The sequence below is a fragment of the Bombyx mori genome, chromosome 18, assembly GCF_030269925.1.
Source record: "Bombyx mori chromosome 18, ASM3026992v2".
NCBI classification, from domain to species: domain Eukaryota; kingdom Metazoa; phylum Arthropoda; class Insecta; order Lepidoptera; family Bombycidae; genus Bombyx; species Bombyx mori.
Window position 1 is genome coordinate 15,573,166 of NC_085124.1, and position 26,734 is coordinate 15,599,899.

At 38.6% G+C, this 26,734-nt stretch overlaps 1 protein-coding gene across 1 annotated transcript in view; it reads left to right on the forward strand.

The window, feature by feature from the left end:
* The first annotated feature begins 1,555 nt into the window (after positions 1–1,555).
* The window catches only part of LOC101738881 (connectin), a 32,583-nt gene continuing 7,404 nt past the window's right edge, over positions 1,556–26,734 (forward strand). The window contains exon 1 of the mRNA XM_012689872.4: positions 1,556–1,700. The gene's annotated coding sequence lies outside the window, so the exon portion shown is untranslated. The remainder of the gene's footprint in view (positions 1,701–26,734) is intronic.

Here is a 26,734-nt window from a genome sequence, read left to right on the forward strand (position 1 = left end):
GGTACAGCTGATAAGATACGTCATGAGCCTAGGGGTAGCTGCTACCGCTCTATGTCGCCACGAAGCGGTCAAGCGTTCTGGTTTGATTGGCTTCACATACCCGTTGTTCTCCACTGAGTAGTCGACCTGGCGCTCCAGCTTGTGATTTGTTCGTGCTCTGTAATTTTAACTAAGCTAATTTCCTAACATCGAGCGGGTTAGCTCATTTACTTATCCACGCTATAAGATGTTTTGTAACTGTTGAAGTTTTCTGACGTCACGTATGGCATCCCTTATGTCACGTATGGGGCCATAAATGACATGCAAGTAGCATTTGGGACGATTGTAGGATTTCGTTTTATTGATTCAAGTTTTTTAACTTTAATTCTTCCATTAAGTGAATACAAATAACAACCTTATTTTTTTAATATAGCGTTTATTATTATAATTTAGTGACGTGTCACTGCTTGTCCCTATTGCATGATCGCTGCGATACTACCTACATTCATAGATGAAAAAGTATATAGAAAAACAGTAAAGTTCAAATTGAAGAATTAATAGAAATGGGTACTTATATAAAACACGATTGATGCAGCACGGATTTGATGTTTAGAAAATCTGAAAATGCATTAGTATTTTTATTTATTGCCAAAAAAGGCAGATAGCTGTATGGCTTATTTGGGCCTGCGTTTGGATCAAATCTAAGAGGTTGTATTGAACCGTTGGCATGTTGGTTTGTAAGCTGCCCATTGACCCAGATTGGATTGAGACTTCGTCCTTATGTAATAATTAAATAAATAATAAATAAAATGATTTATTGCCGTTCACACAGATTTAGATTGTTATAAGAAGATAACTTAAAGAAAAGAAAAAAAATGGCAACAAGAGGCGGCTCTGCTAATGCTGTTCAAAGTTATGTCATCTACTTTTATCATTTTAATGGACTCTAGTTATAATTTAGCCCTGGGTGGATATTGAGCTTTCCTGGTAAGCTACGCGCGACTATTTCCTATTTCTGCCGTGAAGCAGTAATGCGTTTCGATTTGAAGGGTGGGGCAGCTGTTGTAACTATACTGAGATCTTAGAACTTATATCTCAAGGTGGGTGGCGCATTTACGTTGTAGATGTCTATGAGCTCCAGTAACCACTTAACATCAGGTGGGCTGTGAGCTCGTCCACACATCTAAGCAATAAAAAAAATAAAAAAAAGACCAACCGACTGAGAGAGAGAGAGATGATTGCCAGTCCAACGTCTCGAGCGTTGAATTGGCAATATTTGTATGAGTCACGGCTACTCGACTCCTTTGTCCTTTTCGAATTCAGTCTTGGCGGTCAGGGGACGCTGGACTTAAAAAGCAACGCAGGCATTTTCTGGACTCGCCGCATATAAATCTACAGTTCCAGCACGGCCAACCTATGCTAATAAAAATACGTATCTGAAATGTATTCAATTCATCTGTTAATAAGGTCCAAAATAAGATCTTATTAGCCGTATAAGAAAAACGTCATAAAAAATCATGACCGAAATAGACCACTTTTCCGTAAACGATGTTAAAACTTCTAACTTCGTAAGCTTAGTATCGTGCACATCCAGTAGGGCTCAGGCCGTCGCTCCGAGCGGACGTCCGTACCGATTCAACCTTTAAACCTTCCTCGGTTGTTCGCGTGTTCATAATATTACAATTTAAACGTGAAATTACAGGAACCGATCACAATCTCAGGTAAGAGAGAGTGTTTTTCTAAAATTTCTTTACTTAAGCAAGTATTTTAATTATTTAATTACGGTGCGCGAAACTTTTATTAGTTAAGCTGGTTTTTTTTGCCTGTAATTAATTGGTATTTGTATGAAAAAGAGTTTACAATTTTATTATTACTATACTGTACAGTACTTTTGCGATATACATGCTTGCGATATAATTGCGTGTATGCATTAAATAAAATATCACGGGTTCGAGTCCTGGCTTCTAAATTATATTTCCAGACTCGATGTATCTGCTGACAGTGATTACCCCTAAAATAATGTATTCGCTAATTCAGTAATTGAATTGACCAAAAGAAGAAAAACTGAAGAAGCAACGTAACTGCTAGTGATCGGTCAATGCATGTAGTCGCGCTTTCGTGAAAAGCAATTATTGTGGCGGGCATTAATAAGGCCTTCGATCTTAACACGTAATTAGTATTCTTATACTCGGAATTTCTATAGATGTATACTGTATTTAAGGTTAGATCTCTTTATGCGTTGAAGTAACTGAAAAAATATTACGAAGTAAATGCCAAAAAATTCAGTAATTTTTTTCGACTGTTTGAATGTTTGTTGGAATATTTTGTAAAACAAATTTACAAAAAAATCAATCTTGGACCTAATTTTATGGGATTATTTGTATTTAAAATTCTGTGATGTTAATTTATTGCTACACCTCAAAGTATTTATTCAGTAATTCATTCAGTAAAAATGTTTTTGACAAAAAAAAAAAATCCAACAGTAGTAGATAATAATTTGTCGTCATATTCTTAAAATGCGAGTCTATTGTCCAGAATCCTAAATAACCTTGGTTACAGTAGACTTTGGTCACCCTATTTACTATTTTTTAAGTCCGGGTCAATGGAAGGAAGCATTATATATTTCGGGTTTGGCCTTCAAGCACGGAATAGTTTTGTTCTTAATCCGTAGCATGTTCAGAAGAACAACACACTGATCATCGTAGCCTAAAAACAAAATGAACCACAAAAATAAGCAAAATAAATAATAAAGGTATATAAGGAGTTCACCCAAACTAGGTTGTTTCAGTATCTAACCGTCCGCTCTGCATCCGAGGGCTACGTCTCGTAGGCTAAAGGGTTACCGGTCGGTTTATCGACCAACTGGTAAATAATTTAGGATATTGAAAGGCAAAGAATGCCCGGAGGCTGTCATAAACAGGCAAGGCGAGGCTGGACGCCAACCAAAATTGCGATAGGCAACTCCTGTTGAATACATAAGGGAGCTTGTTTATTTAGAAGCAAGTGCTACCTCACCGGCATCTTCGGTCTGATGTAATACGTTTTTGTTTATTCTGATCTATTGCGTTTGGCTCTGATGTTTACGGAGTAGCATCATATTCGTTATTGAACTAGGGAGCTTGGTTATAGGTTATCATTACACTGTGATGTACGAATACATCGGTGGTGCTGATAATTATATATTTATGAATAAATATAACAATTGAGACTTGAATTTATTTTGTCGTATCTGTGGGCTTTAATAACCTCTTATTAATACAATTGGACCTTCGGACTACTGACGGTAGGACCTCTAATGAGTCCGCACGGGTAGGTACCACTACTCTGGCTATTGGGTTGAAGGGTGGGACAGCCATTGTAACTATACTGAAACCTTAGAACTCATATCTCAAGGAGGGTGGCGGCATTTACGTTGTAGATGTCTATGGGCGCCGGTAACCACTTAACACCAGGTGGGCCGTGAACTCGTTCACCCAATTAAGCAATTTTTTTTTTAGCAAAACATCATTTTTATGTTAGGTCCAGTTGGTGCATTCAAAAATTACCATCATGTAACTGAGCCGTAACTGGGCCGCAAACGTGTCGGTATCTCGGTTAAACAACAATAATATTTAAGCCGTACTCTTTAAAGTAATACCTTTTTTATTTCAATGAGGCAATACCCCGGTGGGAATCGTCGGAAATATACTATTCCCGGTGGTGATTGGTGAAAGTTTAAGGAAAAATAAAAAGTTTTGTTTGTTGTTAAATTTCTCGCGGGACCACAATAAATACGTTTAGATTGTTGTACAAAGCCGAACTCTTATAAAGTCTGACTTATAAAGACTGAAAGTATCACACACTGGGCTCTTTGAGACACACGACTCAAGATTTAACTACGTCGGTAAAAGTTTTGCTCAACTCTTCAGAACGGAACGCGCGATATATGTATATGGATATGGTACGCGAATAAGTATGCGGTATGTTGGCAATATCCCATAAAGTAGGGAATTGGAAAATGTAGTATTCTTCAATAGTTGGTGGAATGCGCTATTTTTAAATTGAATCAGAATAATATGAACTTCAAACACATTATGACCGTTTTATCTTCTCTTAATATATTTATTAATAAAGGTAATCCAACTGTGCATATCCAGACATGCAAATCCACTCATTTAATATTATATTCATCGATCATTCGAAGTATGTATCTATCTATATATATAAAAATGAATTGCTGTTCGTTAGTCTTTCTAAAACTCGAGAACGGCTGGACCGATTAGGCTAATTTTGGTCTTGAATGATTTGTGGAAGTCCAGAGAAGGTTTAAAAGGTAAATAAATATGAAAATGCTCGGAATTAAATAAAAATTACAATTTTGTTTTTCCTTTCATGTGTCCCCCGTCGGACGGATTCCTTTTGTTTGTTTTAAGTTTATTTTATACAAAAGTTTAGGTCTTTTATGTATCGATTGAGGCACTACGAAGTCTGCCGGGTCAGCTAGTATATTATAAATTTTATTATTCCCTACATTTTATTAACGTAGTACAAAAACAAGGATATGCTTTTTACGAAGTTTCTTAAAGTTCATAATACCCAATTTAGTTAGAGAGTTGTCGGTCTATTGTCATATTAATGTCCGCGTGTATTGGAAAACGGTTCGATCTCTTGAGAGTTCAAACTATATTGGTTTGTTTATTTCAAATTCATAAAAATTATAGTTGTTTTGGCATTTCGTGCTCGTGGGAGCTCAGGACAGAGATGCTCTTGTAATTATGCTCGGGTTATTAATGGAGCAGGGAGGGGTCCCGTTTTAAGCCCTAGTGTGTTTGCCAACATAAAGGTTCGTATAGGAATGGTTGGGTCGCTCGATGGACTCGTATCGAGTGATACCAATTCATAAATTAAATGAATGACTTACTGATGGTAGGCCATCTTGTGAGCCTGCACGGACGGGTACTACCACCCTGCCTATTTCTGTCGTGAAAGCTTGGCGTGAAGGCAATGCGTTTTGATTTAAATGTTGGGGCAGTTAGAATTGTAATTTAAAACTAAGATTTAGAACTCATGTCTCAAAGTGGGTTGCAGCATTTGCGTTGTTGATGTATATTTTTTTTTTCTTAGATGGTTGGACGAGTTCACAGCCCACCTGGTGTTAAGTGGTTACTGGAGCCCATAGACATCTACAACCGTAAATGTGCCACTCACCTTGAGATATAAGTTCTAAGTTCTCAGTATAGTTACAACGGCTGTCCCAACCTTGAAACCGAAACGCATTACTGCTTCACGGCAGAAATAGGCAGGGCGGTGGTACCTATCCGCGCGGACGCACAAGTGGTCCTACCACCAGTAATTACGCAAATTGTAATTTTGCGGGTTTGATTTTTATCACACGATGTTATTCCTTCACCGTGGAAGTCAGTCGTGGTGAACATTTGTTGAGTACGTATTTCATTACAAAAATTGGTACCTGAGATTCGAACAACACCAGTGCATTCGAACACGAATGCGCCGGACTATCGTAACTATTTAATGTCAGGTAAGCTGTGAGCTTGCCCATCTAAGTAAAAGGAAAAAAAGCAAAACTAACTAGCAGATTTTTTATGAGTAGATTGTGGATGTACCGCATTGATGTCTTCGGTTAATTTTATATTCATGACTATTTCCTCCAGTCCTGAGGTTTGATAGAAAAGTCGTTATTACAATACCATTGACTTCTCTTGGACTTGGTAGATGGTTTACGGACATTAAGTGCTTAGCGGACACTTAATATTAGGTTAGCCACGAGCATGTCTGCCCGTGCAACAGAAAAAAACATGTAAAATATGTTTAATTAAAACTGTATAATTAGAAACTTAACGACTTTACCGCGAGCCCAGTTCAGAAGAATATAAATTAAAATTATCAAATTGTTACTCGTAAAACCTCGAAAATGTATTAATGCAAAGATTTACGCATGCCATAAATTATAGTATGTAATTGGGCGTTTTTGTAACTGCGGCACTTGTTAGCGCCGTTCATTCCCTACGCCTAGTTCTCGTAAAACTTTATATTGTATTGCAGCTGTATTGTAATAGGGCTGTCGAGTTGCTGACAAGATTTTTTATAAATGTCGTCGACAGGTGAGCTTACAGCCCATCCGAGCCTGAGTGATGCTCGTTGCTCAGACAAGTCAGCAATGTTAGGGACATCACTGGTGGTAGGACCTTTTGTGAGTCCGCATGGGTAGGTACCACCACCCTGCCCGTTTCTGCCGTGAAGCCTTAAGCCTTGGAACTCATATCTCAAGGTGGGTGGCGGCATTTACGTTGTAGATGTCTATGGGCTCCAATAACCACTTAATACCAGGTGGGCTTTGGGCTCTTCCACCGAACAATGCAAAAAAAAAAAACATTGCCAGTCTATTGGTTATCGCCAAAAACTGTTTTCAAACTTTTTTATATATTATTTTTAATGCATCTATCTATCGTTCGAAATGTATATATAGGTATACCTAATTCTAGATCTGGAATACATGAAAAAATACATTGAAAGGTTTTAAAGAGAAACTTAGAGGCTCTAAATTGACTAAAATTAATGAACTCTACTCGGTAGCAGGTGGTGTGGTGGTAAATAGGAGCTCCCGGGACTGTCTTCGCCCGCGCCGGCAGGAAGCATCCTTCGCTTGTGTCGTTTCATGCTTTACTGATGTTTCCTTGTATTAAGCTCAGTTGGTCAAATTAAATAGCGTTGCGTGTTTTGAACTTGCTATTCGCTTATCACTACGCTATGAAGTAAGCTTAATACAATAATTGAAATATTTCATTATATAAATTTTAGTTACCTACGGTTGTTGTTTATCTGTTGGTCACTCAATCGCAGGAAGCCCGTACTGATTGGACAGGTCATTAGTACGTATGGCCGGCAGATCCTCGAAGCGAAGTTTTATTTGAAGTTCATAGAGCGCCTGACCCTCTATGAAGTTATAAACCTACCTAAAAGCAACTCGGTTTTTAGTTGATGCGTGAGTCAGCCCTACAGCTGGTGTTTCTAGTAGAATTAACTCATAAAATTTGTATCGTTGGCTAATGAGGCGGGTAGTTATTTTATACCAGTAAGAGGCCTGTGGCGCCCAAATACTTCAAAGCTCAATTAGCAACCGACATGAAATCGCAAGTAAAGTATTTTGACTGGTGTAGATGTGTTAAAATAGAATTCAAGGCAATTAATATTTTTTTTTTTTTTTTTTTTATTGCCTTTGTAGGCAGACGGGCATACGGCCCACCTGATGGTGAGTGGTTACCGTCGCCCATGGACTTCAGCAATGCCAGGGGCAGAGCCAAGCCGCTGCCTACCGAATTAATAATTTATAAGCTAATAATTTTATAAGTGTAAATGAGTTAGTGAGCTCACGGCTTTTCTGATGTTAAGCGATTGCCAATTGTGAGACCATAGACCTAGGTTAGGTTACAATTGCTTGTAAATCTGATACTCAACACTTATGATAGCTTCGTGGTAGAAATAATAGTGTTATTGAACTGTAAAGAATGTATCAAAAGGCTTTTTTTGGTCAGGAGGAAATCGCCAGACTTCCGCCCTCCACTGGGGATGGAGGGCGGGGCATGTCGGAGTCGAATTGACTAAAACCTCCTGCCGCTCAACCCACGTCCGAACCTCGCCAGAGACAGAACTCATAAAAAGGCAAAGGGTGTAGTGCTTAGTGCGGAGCACATCTCTCCCATCACCCTACCTCTCGGGACGCCGGACCGGCGGTCGTCGGCGCCACGACCATCAGCCCTCTCGGTCGGCAGGCTATCCGGAGCCCGCCTAGATGGGGTTATCCTACGGAATACCCCGCTGGGTCAGAACCAGCGTGGATCGAGGATAGCCAGCCTTCCATCACCCGGATGCCCTTGCGTAAAACACGTGCAGAGCAGCCTGCACGTCGTCTTCTTAGGCCCCTCTCGCCGGTCGCCAGACCTAAAGGCTGGTTTAGAATGTGCAGGAGCCATTATTCTAACACACATTACAGTTAGAACTCATCACGGAACTCCCGCTTATCACCAAGCGAGCGGGTACTTCAAACAGGCAGACTAGCGATTACTTAAATAAACATAAAAAACTGTAGCATGTCCTTACATGCGTGTCAGTGGAACATTTACATTGTACGGCTGTATTGTGTGACGTCACGACATAGCGTCGACCGCCCCTACTGCTTGTCGACATGAAGCTACACAGCGAACATTGTTTTTAATTGAACATTACTTTGATAGGGTGACGGTCAAATTGTGAAATATTGTTTTCGACTTTTCTTTTTGACCCGCTTTCATTAGCTTGTCCTGTACGGTTACTGGTCATGTGACGTTTACTGGTGGTAAGACGTCTTGTGACGCACAGGTAGGTACTACCACCCCGCCTATTTCTGCCGTGAAGCACTAATGCGTTTCGGTTTTAAGGGTGGGGCAGCGGCTGTACTTTAAAAACGGAGACCTTAGAACTCGAGGTGGGTGGTGGCATTTACGTTGTAGACATCTACAGGCTCCGGCAACCACATTAGGTGGGCCGTGAGCTCGTTCAGACATATAAGCAAAAAAATAAAAACGTAACGTCCGATAAACTTGAACATTTGCACACGCGGCAGGGATCGATCAAAATTCTTTTTTTTTCGGCCTAAATCTTAAAGAAGATCATCAAAGTTAATTCGGTATTTCAATTTGAAACCATAATTTTATTATCGGTTAATATGTGCGGTATTCTCGCTCCGCACCCGGGTAAATAACTCGGATGCCGCGACCGAGAGGGCAGACCAGAAGGGAATCGCATACCCGCGCCTTCCGATGATTAAAACATCAAATACCAGAGATCCTCTGGCCTCAAGTCACCACAGAAGTCTGGGAGGCTTAAACAACGGAAGGAAAGATCTTCGACCAAGCGGGTCAAGCTTGTCTAGAAAATATCGTAAGCGAGATTCAGGCATCTGTCAAATATCTTGCGTTGTACGATGGCTACCCGCCACAGAAGTATTAAAGTGTCAGTAAATGTATGAAAGACATGAAATTTACCTACGAGCTGTGTGAGCGACACACCTGCCAATCGATAAGCGCCTTAAAGTTCAACGGTCCAACGTCTATATTAGAACTAGTGTTTATTTTCAGGACCCCGCAGTGTCCGTCCACAAATTTACGATGCAAAACAAATCATACCGTGTGACGGGTAATTAAAGTTGAATATTCATGAACCGAGGTCGTCAAATAGAATGGTTTATTATTGATAACTATAATTACTCGACGTACACCAATTTATGCACTAGGTCATGCGGTGGTTTTATGGTATTCGGAAGGTGATTTTAATAAAAAGATACAACAGATGTGTATCCTGGGATCTCTAGCGAGCTGGAGAGTTGAGACCAAATATCTTAATATATAAATAAATCAAGTCGGATTTGATTAAATTATTCATGTGCAGACAGTGGCACGAGGTATCGAAGAGTAAGAAGAGGGCTTGAGACGGATCGGAAGACGAGCTCACGGCTCAACCGGTGTAAAGTTATCAGCGGAGACCATAAAAACTACAATGTGGATCCACCGCCGCTTTGAAATCTAATTGTCTTAATTTCTTTGTAATTTGGTTAAAGGAGGATCTACAATTGAGTGGTTGTTTTAGTAACGAGAAAGTTTGTAAATGTTAATAACGCGATACAGTATTTGGCAGAATTCTTCTATTCTACTACTCTGTCAAGAAAGTACCGGGAAAAGATCAATAAATCATTCAAATTTATTTTATCACCTCCAAAGTATGCTATTTCAGAAACAATACACAGACAGACGCTAACGAATAATCCAATCGTCAAAACATTTTTAAACGTTTTTTCCGGAATTGAGTTCATTTCTATTCGCGAATTCTCCTTTGTCATCTTGAAATGAAAATGAGTGCTGCGAAGTGGTAATTCTAGTTTAGGATAAAGAAAGAAGTCGGATGAAGAAGCCATTTCTGGTGAATAAGGTGGTTGCTTGATGGTCTTTGTTGAGTTTTTGGTTCGTTTGTTCACAATGATGGCCTTGCGCGACTCAAATAAAAAAAAAACACCGTTTGATCTTCTGATAAGAATTCCGAGTGCACAACAAGGTCAAGGAAAACAGTAAAGAGATTATTTAAAATGGCGCAGATCGACTCGTGAGAAATAGAAAGTTCGGCGACCATCTCTCAAAAACTTGAGGAGGATTTTCAGTGACTTTTTTCTTCATTTTTGGGATGTTAACTTCAGTTGCAGTCGTTGGTGGCCAGTTGCAGTCGCGAGGCAGATCTTTTCATCACATATCTAACTCCATCATCATTTTGATAAAATCGATTCACCGTAAGTCTTCTGTAACGATTTCAGTAACTGCGTACACGAAATTCCATTGGTGATACAACATTTCAAACAAACTCTTTGTTCGATGATAACTAAAACAGCAATATATTTAATTTTAGTAGCAGATGCAACACAAACTTTGCGTCGCAATGGAAAATAGTTATGCCAATTTAACCACAACAATAAAAAATTGAGTTTCGAATTTTAATAAATTATCCATTCCCGATACTTTTTTGACTGTTCATGTCCTTTTTACTATTGCACCGCCCGCTACCGAAGCAGAATTAATTCCTCCATACTATCTGAAACCCTTGCATTTATCCAAACTGCATTTTCATAGACCTTTTTTGCCACGTATGTACCATCCGAATTTGAAATGAACTCGCCTCCACGGTGTTTCTCGAGCGCTATGAAATAATTTTCTTCAAACGATGTTTAAGGCGAGCCTTCACTAGTAGATAGCGCCATTGATGTGTTTTTGTCATTTCTAAGTCCATCACTGACGATGTCTACTTACTACCAGTGTCAGATCGTTTGCTCAATTGAATATGACGGCTGTAAAAACCGCTATAAAAATCGGTTTGACCAATATCTGATTCTGAAAAATAATTTCCCCAAAAATTCCCTAAAAGTGAATTTCCAAATCGTTTCCTTTCCGAAAAAGAAAAAAAAAACGAAACTCACCAAAATTATGCGTTCAGAAACAAATTCGAAGGCTTGTAAATATTAAGTAACAATCGGTTTTTCCGTGGCATTGTTACTCGATTCCGTCTACGTCGCAAATTTAAAACCCTCCAAGGGAATACCCATTTTCTGAAGTTGTTTGCCGCTGTTATGACGGCCTTGGAGGTTTTCTTGCTGGGTTTTATGTTTTCTATAGATTTACTACTCACTCCGACTGGCCAGTATTTACGTGACCCTTGTGCAGGTCTCGATGTGATCATAAATGGTGAGTACGTTTACGATTAAAATATGAATGATTTGGTTCATGGTGAGTTCTTTACTTTTTGTCATTATTTCAATCGGTGCGGTTGGCATAAGTAAGTAAGAAGCAAGTATCCACGTTCTAGTTTGATTTAGCTATGACTAGTTTGCTTGAGTTAAGCGGTATGGTAATAACACTTTATAGTGAGGTATAACTTCGAAGTCAATCAAATAGCACCGTGTTCATCCGGGAGAGATCACGAATACTGGAGACGTTGGAAAATGGGAAACACACTCAACAAACGCTAGTTTAAAACATAAAAAGCTATGTCATCAAAACTAGCATTCAATAAATTTTTTTTAACAAACAACTGATTTTTCCTGTAGTATATTTTGGAATAACTCACAGAATATAAGTAGTTAAACTGTCACAGTCAACTGACAGAGTCACAACTTTGTTTATAGAATAATTAGCGCTGATAGATTTCAATCATTTCATGTCGCTATATCCATTGTTTGTGATCAAATCACAAAAAGAAGCAATTAAAATGATCTTCAATATTGTATTTTGAAAAATCGGGAAAATGTACATGATCATTTATTTCTTATTGTTAGCTGGGTGATCGAGCTCACGGCCCACCTGCTTTAAGTGATTACCGGAGCCCATAGATGAGTGCTCTCATTCTCCTTGAGACGTACCCGTTACCGCTTACGATTCAGTATTAAGTAGTTGCCATTAAACCCAACAAATGTCTTTGTTAGATTTACAAGTATCGCCCCTGAGCTCAATAACAACGGTCTAAAGGCGCTGTAGTAATGCTTTGTATATTTGAAGCTTTAATAAGCTTCTAAGATAATTCTAGGAACAGTTTTGACCACGTGTCAACGCTTTTCAATTTTTGTTTATAAATTTATCTTATTTATTTATTTAAATAAGTACTGCCACATCACAAACATCTAACATTGAAAATAAATTTAAACTATTTAATTTATGGCCTGATGCATGTGACAACAATGGCGTACATACCATTGGATCTTCTTATCAAAGATTATTTAGATAGATTTTTTTTTTTTTTATGATTGAAAGTTTACTGGTGGCCCGAAGGCCTTTCCAGTTTCACCAGGACAGGTGGGCGAGCAAAGGCTCAGCCAAGAGGGGTGGGATTTGCTAACAACTGCCCGAGCGCCTCCGAAGGAGACCTAACAACTCAAGAGCAATTGTTTCGCGGCGAATGAATCTACTACCGGATCGGAATCGCGACCCACTGAGAAGATCCGGCGAGAAACTCAGCGGGCTGATGCATGGGTTAGGTTGCACGTCGACCTCTTTGTCGAGTTCGACGAGTACGGTTACCGGGGTCCCTAAGCCTGCCCCTAGTATTACAGCTGAAGGCATCTAATGCAAAGGTTATTGGATCTGATGGATCCGTAAGGACGTGTCTAGGGCGTCGACGGTGACTGGCTCCTGCATGATCAGGATTCGGGGAGTAGTCAGCGGCGGCAACGATAAGGCGATTATCATGACGCATAGCCTTATCGAAGTATCGTTCCGACGCTGACTTCATGTATTTCCGAATTGATTCGAGGCCCAGGTCGTCGTGTAGGTCAACGTTCCTCACGAACCACGGAGCCCCGACAGCTAACCTGCAAAAGCGGGATTGTAGGGATTGGAGGGTGTCTATGTGTGTGCGGGCCGCGTGAGCGAACACCACGCTCGCGTAAGTCATGACGGGCCTTATGCAAGTTTTGTAAAGTGTCACCTTGTTCCGAAGGGACATTTTACTCCGCTTACAGATCATGGGGTAGAGTCTACCGAGAATAAACGCGGCACGGTCACGGACTGATTTTATATGCGGGCGGAATGTCATCGATGCATCCAGGGTAACGCCCAGGTACTTGACCTTCCTGGCCCAGGGTATGGGTTGTCTAAAGAGAGTAATCGGGGGTGAGTTAGATAGATATAAACTGATGATTCCGTGCGGACTTGGTTCTTGTTTATCAAAAATACGCAGGAAAACATGACCTTAATTCGAACTGAGGTTTCACGTTTCAAGACAGAAGCATTTTTCCTTTTTTATTATTGCTTGTTGACCGACCAGTATACGGTCCACTTGATGGTAAATGGTTACCGTCGCTCGTGGACGACAGCAATCTCAGGGGCACAGCCAAGTCGCTGCCTAGCATTGAGTGCTCTCCGTAAGCCTTGTTAGAAGGACATGTCATTGCGTTCATTTCGAATTACCTATTTTTTCGAATATGAAGAACCTTGGAGCGTACTTGTATGCACAAGTATTCACACATTGTGTGACGCCTACATCATCTCACCTGAAATTTTATGAACAGCCAGTATTATTGGCAATTATGCGTGTTGTGTTTATTTATATTCACCCAGTGTGCTTCGTGAAATTGAACGGTCAAGTTCAAGAAGTAGAAGTTAGAAGATTCGCCATTGTTAATCTTGACTAATCACTGCAAGTGGCTGAAGGTTAGTATAACGAGCCACTTCAACTTATAGGGCATAGGCTTCCAGATGAACCAGCAAGCTTGTTTAGTTTTTATTTTTTTATTGCCTTTGTAGGCAGACGAGCATACGGCCCACCTGATGGTGAGTGGTTACCGTTGCTTCTTCTATCTTAATAAAAAATATTGTCTAATTCATAATAGAGGGATAATCCATTGTGTGCCTACAGCGCTGTTTTCGTGGATATTTCGTGTAAATGTTGTCCACTGGGACTGTGGATAAATAACACACACGGAACACGTAGCGTGCTACTAATGACACATTTTAATTATTAATGAACCCTCATTTAATAAACCAGCGTTACGCACTGCAGCGTGTCAGCTGTGGAAACAATTAACTGTTTAACCTATGATAAACCGGAATAAATAGACCTGCAGCACGCACTCGGTGACTGACACGCGAGATAATAGAATATGGAGAAGCAGTATGTCAACGTTGTGATTGGTATGAGATACGAGGATATATACAAAATTAAAACTATTTTCGCGGTCTAATCACGCGTTTATTATATTATTATTTCCGGGGTTTTAAGTAGTTTATATACGTCCACCAAATAAGAGATTGATATATTTTTTTTATTGGCCTTGTAGGCAGACGAGCATAGGGCCCAGCTGATGGTTACAGTCGCCCATGGACTTCAGCAATGCCAGGGGCAGAGCCAAGCCGCTGCCTACCTGTGCGTATAAATGCAGGACTAAGCCGTTAAAGTTTTTTAAATTATAACTTTGACTCGCTTTTTTCTCTATCTATTCTAGTGACCTCGTGGGGTCATGCTAGATTTACAGAACGAGTAGGTGAGCTCACGGAGCTCTAACCTGGTGATGTTGATAACACTAGCCCTAGCAAGAGCAGTGCTTCGCAGAATCAACCACCGGATCGGAAACGCGATCCACTGAGAAGATCCGGCGAGAAACTCAGTGGGCTGTGTCTGAGGGTTAACTTACTCGCCGAACCCGCAAGCGACGGGTTCGATGAGAATGATAACAATATGACTCGCGAAAACCGAAGAAAACACTACAAGTGATAGATACTCCAAGTGATACAATACAATGATGTAACAGGATCAGATGTCTATCACACTGAGACAACTTGTAGTTTGACGTAGAATACGCGTCGTGATTTTATTGTTCAAATAACGCATTTTTTGCCAAACCGATTTCAAGAATGCTTCTTAAATGGATATGAAAACTGTACAATCGGTTTTTTTCAATATGCAAAAGTGCAAAACTTATTTATCGACTACAAATTTTCATGCACATTGTTGTTTTGAATGCGCTGATTTTTTACTAGGTCAGGCACGTGTCATGTCTAGTAATAATTGTAATGATCATTAACATGAACCATTTGCTTCTGGCGTTGTGTTTAGATATTTATGTGGCTCATGTTTTAGTTATACCTTTTATGCTTGAATAGCCTTGTTGGCAGCGCCGTCTGCTTAAAAATTAGCTAAGTCTTACATTTTAGGAGTACTTTGGTGGCCAATAGTTTCAAAGAGAGCCTATATCTGAGCCATTAATGGAATCAATGAGTAACTGCAACAGGCTGCCCTATCTCGCGTCCTATCTAGGCTAGGAAATGCTAATAATAATTATTTAATTCATTTCACTCAATTCATTATTTAATTAGAATACATTTTGGCACCTCCGTAGTTACGCCAGACGTTAGAGTACAATATGTTAAATTAAAATGAGTGTCAGACTTTTTTACCATATGCACGGAAAAATGCTTAAGTTTGTCTTGAACAGTCGTCTTACCAAATATCCCTATCTCGCGTCGGAAGTTCCACTCAGATATTTCACACATTATTATGGGCGGGCAGTCGGCTAAAGTCATTCCGAGGGTTTTATAGCCGTATAAGTATTTTTTTTCAGTAGCATAATGTGTTTATGGAAGTTTCTTTTTATTTAGTTATTTGTTCGCGTTCGTCTAAACATTTAGAATTCAGGCTGCTTTCTGATCCGGTCGCATTTGAAGCATTGAAAACCTATTTACCTTATTATGAAAAGGTGGTCGTGGAGAATATTTTTTTAAGTTTAATCTGTGGTTGCGTTTATAAGCTTTGTTATAAACCCTTATGTCATCGGGCCCATTTTTAGCCTTGCGTGAACGATGCTGTGATCCATGACGTGTGCTTATTGTTCTAAATGAGCAAATAATTATGTTTGCGCTCCACGTGTTATTATATGGGTGTGTTATCTGTATACACAGGTTGACTGGTCTTGAAGTCATCCTGGGGCAATCATTGTACTTTACAAATTGAGACCTAAGAATTCATACTCATGGTGGGTGGCGGCATATACATTGTAGATGTCTATGAGCTCCAGTAACCACTTAACACCAGGTGGGCTGTGAGATCGTCCTTTTACCTAAGACATAAAAAAAATTATAAAGCAATAGATATACAACGCAATGATGAACAAAAGTAAACCTAAAATAAAATAAAATGTTTCATGAGAAAATATATACAAAATTTAAAAAAAATTATTCGTGAAATTAAATTCGCTGATTCATTACAAAATTAATAAAATAACCGCAGGCGCTCTCAATATATCTGGTTGCAAAAAAAAACTGAATATAAATTGATATTGTACAAATCCATTTGGAAGATAAAATATTTTCCCACTAACGTGATGCTACTGTTCATCTTGATTGATGGAAAATGTTTGGGATTTTGTACTTAATGTTTGTGTTAATATGTTTCAATTGGTAGCATCGAAGTGGTAGATGTGAACTCCTTTTGAAATGAGCAAGTTTGTATTATTTCCAAATCGATTTAGTTAGGACTCCTCCGAAGCAAGCAGTCTCATGACAAGGTTTTGGTCAAATCTTAAACTACACGAAAAACCCTTTAATAGTTTATATTGGAAAACGCGTGTTTAATGTATGTATTAATTTATTAATTAAATCTATTTATAAAAAAAAAATTGTGTGGTTTCGTGGGACACCGGATAGAAACGAAGTTCCGTATTATAAAAATATTCATTTTAAGTTCTATTCGAGGTATAAAGAAAATAAAACTGGAGGTTTCGCAACAACCCACGGTCATTCGGTAACGTGCGAACTTATTGTGGTACACTTCATTCACGGTTGTTTGCATAAGAGTTAGTGTATTGCGCAAACGAACGCTCTGAGATCGCGGTCAATGGATGATAAAAAAATATGTTATTTTTTGTACGTCATTACATCGTTAAGTCGTACACTGTGTGCATTACTAATAAAAATCTTACGTTACGGACGTTTTTCCCGGTTACTCCCTCCGCATCGTCCCATAAGGAACTTCGTTCCAAAAATAAATAAATCTTAAATCTTTAATGGTAAATTAAAGTAATAATTTTCCCGGTTTTGTTGGTTATGATATTAGGTCAAATTAATAAAATTATTATATTTTCATCTATTGTTGATACGTGTGCATATTTGAAAGTTGATCGGGAGCCTTGAAGTTTTTGTAAATTAAATTGCAAAATTCCGTTTACATAGATAAATAGAATACAGAAACACATCAAGTTAATAAACGAGTGCTAATGAAATTAACTTTGAGAGTTCTCGCAAAAGTGGTAAACGGAAAGTTAATATTATTTTAAGCATATTTGTTCAGCGCAGTGCCGAAGTTACTGAAAAATAAAAAGTTGCAGGTAAAATTAAGTTCAGTTTCAGGTATCCAGATAATTGACATCAGAAGCTAGTCCGGGTAACATAGTGGAAGTAGGATTGTTTAGTAGCGTCTTCTGTTGAGCAGTGTTTATGGTTTTAGATAAAACGTGTTATAGATTATAGCATGTAATGAAGTCGTTCCCTAAAAAAGGTAGAGGAAATACTGATAATCTCTGATGAGAGAAAAGGGCCGAAAAATTATGCTTTGGAGAATTATTTTACACAGTCTGCAGTTTGTAATTAGCTGTCGCTCGGAGTCATTGCTCTCGTGACGTGGATGGGGTGTCCTTCAGCCGTTGCTTATTTAGTCCAGCAAACGAATATTGTTTTCCGCTTTCCATAAAGAAGACCTTACACGTCCTCTCTGCCAATACGCTTCAACACCAGTGACATCCGACTTTAATTTATTTCTGATAATACATGCCATTAGATATGTATTCGACAAATAATAAAGTACATATTTTAGAATAAATCGGACATCGTTAAGGGAGCAACGATTAAGAACGTTTTACGAGCCAACTCAGAGCTTAATGACTTAGAATCTCTAGGCCCCGGGGTGTTAGCGTAAATGCTACGTGTTCAACTAAAACTTATGAGGTGAACTAATGAAACGAACGAATTATTGATGAAAGTAACAGAAAAAAGTAGGTAGTGAGAGTAGCAGATTAAAAATACACCACCAGTATTTGATTGAAACTGAAACATCAGCTAACAAATCGATTTATCAATTAACATCAGCCCGATAAAGTCGTAGATAAATTGAGCTCCGGCGTCCACTAATGAACCCATTGTAGTCGCACGTTCAGGTTTTTGGCGCGCAATTAACGTGGAACCGACGCGTGTGGTCAGCTGCTATAGCTCCCACCGCTGGGCCGGCTGCGACGGCGACGGCTCAGCATCTGACGTACTGCCTTCGATATGTAGACGAGTGTGTAACTGATTTTTTTAATTTTTTTTATTGCTAGTTTGGGTGGACGAGCTCACAGCCCACCTGGTGTTACGTGGTTACTGGAGCCCATAGACATCTACAACGTAAATGCGCCACACACCTTGAGATATAATTTCTAAGGTCTCAGTATAGTTACATCGGCTGCCCCACCCTTCAGACCGAAACGCATTATTGCTTCACGGCAGGGCGGTGGTACCTACCCGCGCGGACTCACAAGAGGTCCTACCACCAGTGATTTGTCTATAAGTAAAAGTGTTATGGGTATTATCTATAAAGTTTTAAGAAAGGGCAGCGTGAATGAGGAAATTTAACTTCTTATTTATCAGTACAGTTCAACACGTGCGCAGTTTTTGTTTTCTGAACTTTAACAGTGAGCGAGCTCCGTTTGCTCATCACAAATGGTGGACGCCAGAAAGTGATTACTATTGTTTGAAAATAATATTGACCCTGTTAAGCGCTGTCAGCTTTGCAGCAGAAATGTAGAGGGCCCTACTTGTTTGTGAGCTGAAAGTGGGCTTCAACTAACGCCATCCCCCGCGGAAACCTGTGCACTCTATATATTCCAGATTTAATTTCATTATTAATTGTTCTTACTACTGGCTGACCCGTTGCACTTCTTATCGCCTAATAAATAATCAATGAATGTCGTGTTACAGATTAGCTGAACTAAATATCACTTTGCCATCAAGGCAGCACAACCCAAACGTATCGTAGCTTGATATTTTCCTTCGTTTATGCAAAATATTGAACGTACGCATACTCGTATATATTTGACAACCAATATATCTGTCAATCCTTTTTCATTACTGAAAATTTTAAAATCTAAAATACGCCATTATCCTAATATTGTTGATAAATCATGTCGATTCGAAACCATTAATTTAAGAACGTTCTTTAATTTGAGGGGGAAGTTTATCGTATCGACGGGATGAACATTAAATGTTTGACAGATATGAAACCCATGAACATTTTATATGGATATTTTGTATGTATTGTATGTATGCATAATGTTTTCTCTTTTATTTTATTTTTTCGTAATTTTATCCAATTCGGCACGGAGAAAAATACAACAAATAAAAAAACATGAATATCGGTCGAGCCGCTTTCGATTTATAAGTGCCGACTTATTTCTTATCTTAAGATTTTGAAAATAGCAAAATAAGACTTATAGGACCATGGTCCCTATTATAGACGAGCAGTCCAACTCGCTTCGCTCTGATATCAAATGGCTACCGAAGTCTACACCACATCACCAGTCTACTACCTACAGTCATGTATATGTATAAAAAAGAATTGCTTTTCGTTAGTCTCGCTAAAACTCGAGAACGGCTGGACCGATTTGAGTTATATTGGTCTTGAATTATTTATCGAAGTCCAGAGAAGGTTTAAAAGGTATATTAAAATATGAAAATTCTCAGAGTTAAATAAAGTTTAGGTATTTTATTTATCGATTGAGGCACTACGAAGTCTGCCGGGTCAGCTAGTCACCTATATAAATACAAACTTTAGGTTAAAGACTCAATCACATTAAAATAATAGTTGCCTACCAGTTGATCATAGCGGTTACAAAGCAGACCGTGTTGCTAACAGTGTCAGGATCAGAGCAAGTGTTCTCTTCGAGCGTTGTTCACGCCACGTTGGAACATGTCCTCCTTTATTACAAACACACTGACCAAATTCCTGTCTAAACTTTGGTTCTTCGAGCGATCACGAGACTCGTTATTCCGGTACCCACATAAATGAACTAAAATAACAGTGAAACCGCATTATGCAGTTCTGCAGCGTTCCTATTTTAAAGCTCACCGATATAAAAAGCTTTTTAACTCAGTTGCGGGAACACCGACATACGGCGTCGTGTCATTTGTTTGGAAACTTTTTAGAATTTTCCAGTGTATTGCTTATTTTTTGTTACATTAAAAAGTTTATGTTCTGCTGGATTGTTTTTTGTAGTTTAAATCTATAGTGCTCTCAAACTATTTTGCAATTATTTCAGTAGCAATATGCAAATGATTTTGTTGATATGCGTCCTCTGTCTATGTTATTAACAGTGCGAGTATATTGCTAACAGACTGTCAGCCGTGAATACTCTTGAGTGCTCATCTCTCATAATTTTACAAAGAAAAGGAAGCGGCCCTATTAGAATTAATATAACTCTAGACTGAAAATAATACAATATAAATACTAAAAGCTTCTTACAAAGTTCCTTGTAAATAACGAACGTACAATATAAAGCTTGTTATCTTCGCACAAGAAAACGGTGTAACGTTACAACTAGTGGTAATCTTCATTTCATCCACCATGCACCTTCTTGAGGCTAGCTTCATGAAATATTACTGTTGTTTACACATGCTACTTTGATCTTGATTGCTTTGAGCATAGAGTTTATAGTTGCATGATAGGTTTAAGAATATGGCGTGGCTGGTTTGTTGGCGATTAACTATTTAACACCATTTTCGGCACGGATATATTTTTACGCGTCACGGCTAATGTATCGGAGGGTTGATGATTGAATTGTGTATGTATTATAGTGAATATGTTCAACTGTTCTCTTTACAACTAATCACTTTCGATCGACAAGTTGTAGCAATAACTCTATAGAACAGAAGATTTTGACAAATGCCCGAATCGTGCTAATGAAATTTTCTAGATAAGTTTGCAAATATGTAAACAAGTTTCGAGCCATAGCATCTGAGCCTAGTCTATCGGTCAGACTGTTGAGCAATCTCATCCGCTTGGTAGAAGGTTTTCCCCTTGTCGATTCCTCCAAATCGGAGAAATATATTATAGAATTTAGAATAATAAGGTTAAGGTTTTTTTCGTATAATTCTAAGCAATTTTTGACTAAAGCTATCGCATCTTTAAAAAAACTATACAATATTCTAATGCAATACGTGAGGGTCTAATAAAAAATCTTCCACTATAGTGAAATTTAACCAGATTTTTCAAAACACCCTAATATGAATTTGTTTAAGCTTATAATACTTTCTTTTTTTTTTTCTTGCTTAGATGGGCGAACGAACTCACAGCCCACCTGGTGTTAAGTGGTTACTGGAGTCCATAGACATCTACAACGTAAATGCGTCACCCACCTTGAGATATAAGTTCTAAGATCTCAGTATAGTTACAACGGCTGCCCTACCCTTCAGACCGAAACGCATTACTGCTTCACGGCAGAAATAGGTGGGGTGGTGGTACCTACCCGCGAGGACTCACAAGAGGTCCTACCACCAGTAATTACGCAAATTATAATTTTGCGGGTTTGATTTCTATTACAGGATGTTATTCCTTCACCGTGGAAGTCAATCGTAAACATTTGCTAAGTACGTATTTCATTAGAAAAATTGGTACCCGCCTGCGGGACTCGAACACCGGTGCATCGCTCAACACATATACACCGGACGTCTTATCCTTTAGGCCACGATGACTTCAAAATTCAAAATTTTGGTGCATAGTTTTTTTTTTTTTTTATTGTATGTAAAAAATTTCACTATAAATATGTAAATTACTTCAGAGGTATGATCCATGAAGTATGTTCTAAGCATGGCTTCGATTTTTGTATTATAAAAAAAATACATAAAAAATCAATTTGCCAGAAAGCCGTTATAATTGAATTCTATACCACATTTGATATAAAATATCATAGTTGTCCGCGACCATGAAAACTGTTAAGTATCCGAAACGTCAACAATAATAAAAATGAACTAATAAACCGGAGATGAAACAGTTAATTAGTTTTAATAACACAACTACTTGTCTTGTGGCAGTATTGCATCTAACGGCACGCCTGGCTTGTTAATCGGATCGGAAATTCAAGACGTCAGCTTATTGCGAATATCAAAAGAGTTCAAAAAAAGACGCTTGGTTTGGTTGGTATTAATTTCTGTTGTGCTTGTCAGATGGATTAGGAATTACTGTCCATAAAAGCAATTATACCAATGTTCGTTACCGAAAAAAGTGGTAAGGAATTGTCAATAACTGATTGATTATTTTCGTTTTATAGTATTTAATTGCTTCATTAGTTCTTTAACACAATTAAGATCATTGTAATTGTATTTATTTACGTAAGCCTGAAAGTCGAGAAGGATGTTGTCACTAAAGCCACTGAAACCACGCTGATACTGAGACCCCACCCAACCTAGTCTCGACTTGGATATAAATTTATTAAGCGATGATCCCCACGCGGCTCACGGCTTGTTACTAAACTGATGTTTACATGTGTAACGAGGTGCACAGCGCATATGCAATATATGACATAGCTAGAAGACTTCTGTGAAATTATTCTATGACTTTGGGTCAAAAATTCTTATTTGAAGAACTGTGGCTGAATGTCCGATTTGGCATGTATTGTGCGTATGCTTCGATGAATTTCTGCGTGTTGTCTGCTTGCTTCGGCAGCCGCGTAAGAGTGAATCTTTCGGAGCCCGCACTAAAATAAAAATAAAATCGGTTGTCTGTAAAGTCGGTTTACTGACAATAGTTGAACGTGACTTTGTAGGCAGCGGTTTGGCTCTGCCCCTGGCATTGCTGACGTCCATGAGCGACGGTGACCACTTACCATCAGGTGGGCCGTATGTTCGTCTGCCTGCAAAGGCAATTAAAAAAAGAAAAAAAAGAAAAAAAAACCTGACAACGTCATAAGAAAATACTGAAGGAATAGTTTCATTTTTGAATTATCGGAATTATCGTTGCTATAAACAATTGACACCACATTCACTTTTCACTGAACTTCATACTTGACGAAAACATGTACGCCTCAGAGCGAGGTAACGCCGCATGAGTCATGTTTTTTCGTGCGTGCAGCCGGCTCCATCGAATTATAAATAAGACGTTGTCACGTCAAAAATCCTTTGTTATAAAAATGTCTTCTCTACTGGATAGAGCGATCCCGAGTTACATTTTCACAGTCTTCGGTGACAGTTAAAGAATACGTTCGCTCCGATAAGTCTGTCGGTCTGACTTCAGACAGACAATTTGTTCCATAATTTTGTATCGCTATAGACAAACAGGTTATTAGTAAAATGGGCTTTGAATCTTTCATCGAAGCGAAACTGGGTCAGTTGACTCTGATTGGAGGGAGGTGCTCGGTGTAGATGTGAACCTATTTCTTTATTGTATTTTATAATTACCAACATTTTTGGGGAAGCTTTTCAAGATTTGATAATACACAATTCAGTGTTTTGTTCAGTCTATAGACTACTACGGTAATCTGTAGTCCATAGACTTCATAGCGTGAATGTTACTAATTTGAGATATGAGGTCTTCACTGCATATTACAGCTTTTGACCCGCCCTTTCAGTCGGAATACAGGACTGCTTCTCGCAATGAATAGGTAGAACAGTGATACCCATAGAATAGTATCAACAAAAAAACGATGTAAATTGGCTGTACGTTGTGTTAAGGAGTCCAGCATCAGATCAATTTGAAGTGTAAAGAATGTTCATAGGAGCTTAGCCAATATTCAGCAGAACGCAATATACTTTTATTTAAAAAAATGTGACTGCCATAGAGAAGATAAGATCACATCGTATTTTTTACTTATAAGGCCGTAGACGTTTAATATTCTTACTGCTCGTAAGTAAAAACGCTTATACAACCTTCGGTTTTATTATGACATTAACCGGGCCTATTAATGTTGTTTTAGTGCACTCCCGGAACACGCCATTTCCACTTGTTTTTCGTATTGTTACTATGTTAATTACGGGACGCGCATAAATATGTCGCTCTGGAGGACGTACTCAGAGGGAGACATGACCCTACTCCTTCATGTGGCCGCAGGACGAGGCTGACAGAGCAGAGTGCCCACTGATGCTTAAAGTTCGGTTGGAAGCTTTGAAAATCTTGTTCGTGAACGTCTTACAGTTAGTTAGCTGTAACACGATCTTTACGTTAATGACTATCATCAACAGAATATTTATGACAAAATATCTCAAGCATTACATAAGGGTTGTATATATTTTGCGGCTACAAGCTTCCGTGCGATGTGTTCAAGCGAGTGTGCGATGTTGACCGAAAGTGGATTTTAATACTAACGCTATTGCAGTGAGTGCATTTTTGTATTGCCAGAGATCTGCCTATGTTCTTGTGATTCAATTGTTTTTGAAAAACGGGTCTATAATTTAGAAAAATGTTATCGGCTTAAGGCAATAGGCAGAGTGGTCCGTGCATTTTCAGAACTTTGCGAATTTTCAGTTTGTATAATTTTATATTTCTAGGCAAGGCGTGATAAGTAAGTCATAAGATTAATTTTATTTAGACTCCTGAATTAGAGTCCGCCCCTGGTTGTCACGTAAACATGTGACCCCACAGTTTTGTTGGGCCACTTAGTCATAAGCTCGGGCGGCGTACCCCAACGGGGTCATTAACCCAGGCCTAAATGAAATTTAATGATTACCGTTCGAGTTGGATACAACTTTGTACTGATTTAGTATTTGATTAATGGTCGGTTTAAATCATACATGTTTGAATTAAATAGATTCGGTTTGTCTTTTTTTTTGTAGACAGGTGAGTTCACCTGCTGATAAGTGATTATCTGAGCCTCCACGTCTAAAAACGAATGTCACCGCCCCCCGTAGAGCATGAGCTACAAGTCGCGATTATATGAATGGGATGGACCGTGAAAAAGCTCAGCGCTTCTTCATTTACAAAATACTTTACAATTTTTACGAGGTTCTTTGGTCAGTGCTTTGTATAAACGATTCTGTACACAGGACTGACCAAAAACCTTTTGTGTATCTGTTGGCTGTTGGTGATGATGTGAATGATTATATTCTGTGGTGTCGGTACTCATGTCCCGCCGGATCTGTCACAGCTCATCTGCACCCTCATTTACGGATTTTCCTGTTGTCATTCTCACAGTAACAATTACATCGGTCGCTCCGTGCATCGAGCGAACTGATTACTCCGTTTGCCCACTTAATGCCCGTAAGCTTGTTAGCTTACGAGCTGCCGATGATGTTAGTCCATAAAATAATAAACACATAATTTTTATTTGTTAATGTTTCCGCGTGTGTCCCCGAAATTCCTAATAGCGGACAATTAAGTTCTATTTGTGTACATTCAAGGCTTTTCGTTCATAAGCTTCACAGTTGACTTAGAGTATATTGTTTATTTTACAAAAGTTAGACTTATATTTTACTGTTGATTGAGGTCGACACGAGGTCACGATCAGGAAGCTCTACGTTTAATGAAACGAAGTTATTGGCTATGTTAATAACTATGGAAGACATTGTCAACGCACCACATCTTACGTATATACATTTCTCAAAAACTGAAAACAAACTTGTACTTTTTTCTTTTTTATATGTCGAACAATTTCTAACTGATTTCCGTCGCAAATTTCTCAGAAGTCGTGTGTTCCAGTTTTAAGGGTGGATTATCCGCTGTTATAAGGTAATTGAGACTTGGACCACACGACTCCAGATAGGTCATAGGCATTCTAATTGTGAAATCTAATAACTTAGCTGACCGGGCTGGTGTAATAGTCGTAATGGTCGTGAGTCTGTTTTACAATATAAGAAGCCAGAAAGAGATTCTAGCAACTATTAACTAGTTCTAAAACTTAAATTCTAATAGAGACCGTTTGAAGTCAATGTCATTTCTAAATGAAGGAACATATTAATTAAAGTACATCTTAATATTGGATCAATTACAGTTGATTGTAGAGATGTTAGGACAGGATGCCGGCGAGACTAAGGGATTCATTAGACGAATTAACTTAATTTGTATCTTCTTGATTGGTTCATTAATGATGTGTCAGATATATAAATATTTCATAGGGGAGTTTTACGTGTAGCTGTGATCTATTTCTGAATAGAGCATAGTTCTCTTTGCCATCTGATTGCTCAGTGCGGATAGATCTAGGCCGGCTCATTCAAACTGTTCAGCTGTGTTTGCATGCTTGTACTTTCTTGTGCGTTATTATTATCAAAGATAAGTTATGAGTCTTCCTGACAAAACATTTAGACCTATGTAGGTATTTTTTTAAATCGGTACTGTTTGGGGTCAAACACTGCGAGAGCTTTTGAGGTCATCAGATCTTAATCAACACGTTCTTTGCGATCTGTTCTTGCTACTTCCCAACCCTCTGCTCGTAGGATCTATTTTCTTACGAAAAATATAATTTGTAACCCCTTAGACTTAGGTCTTAAATGAATTCCCCATAGATAGCAATCATCATGTTAAAGCGAGACAAATTGTGTAATCGATATGAACATATTGACATATATATGTACTAATGAAATTGAACACTTGGGTAAAACTTTATACATCTCAACTATGTCCATTAATCTTTCAAACAGATTAAAAACTTATTTAGCAAAAAAAAATGCCTGGATGGTTGGACTAGCTCAAAGTCCACCTGGTGTTAAGTGGTTTCGGAGCCCATAGACATCTAAGATGTAAA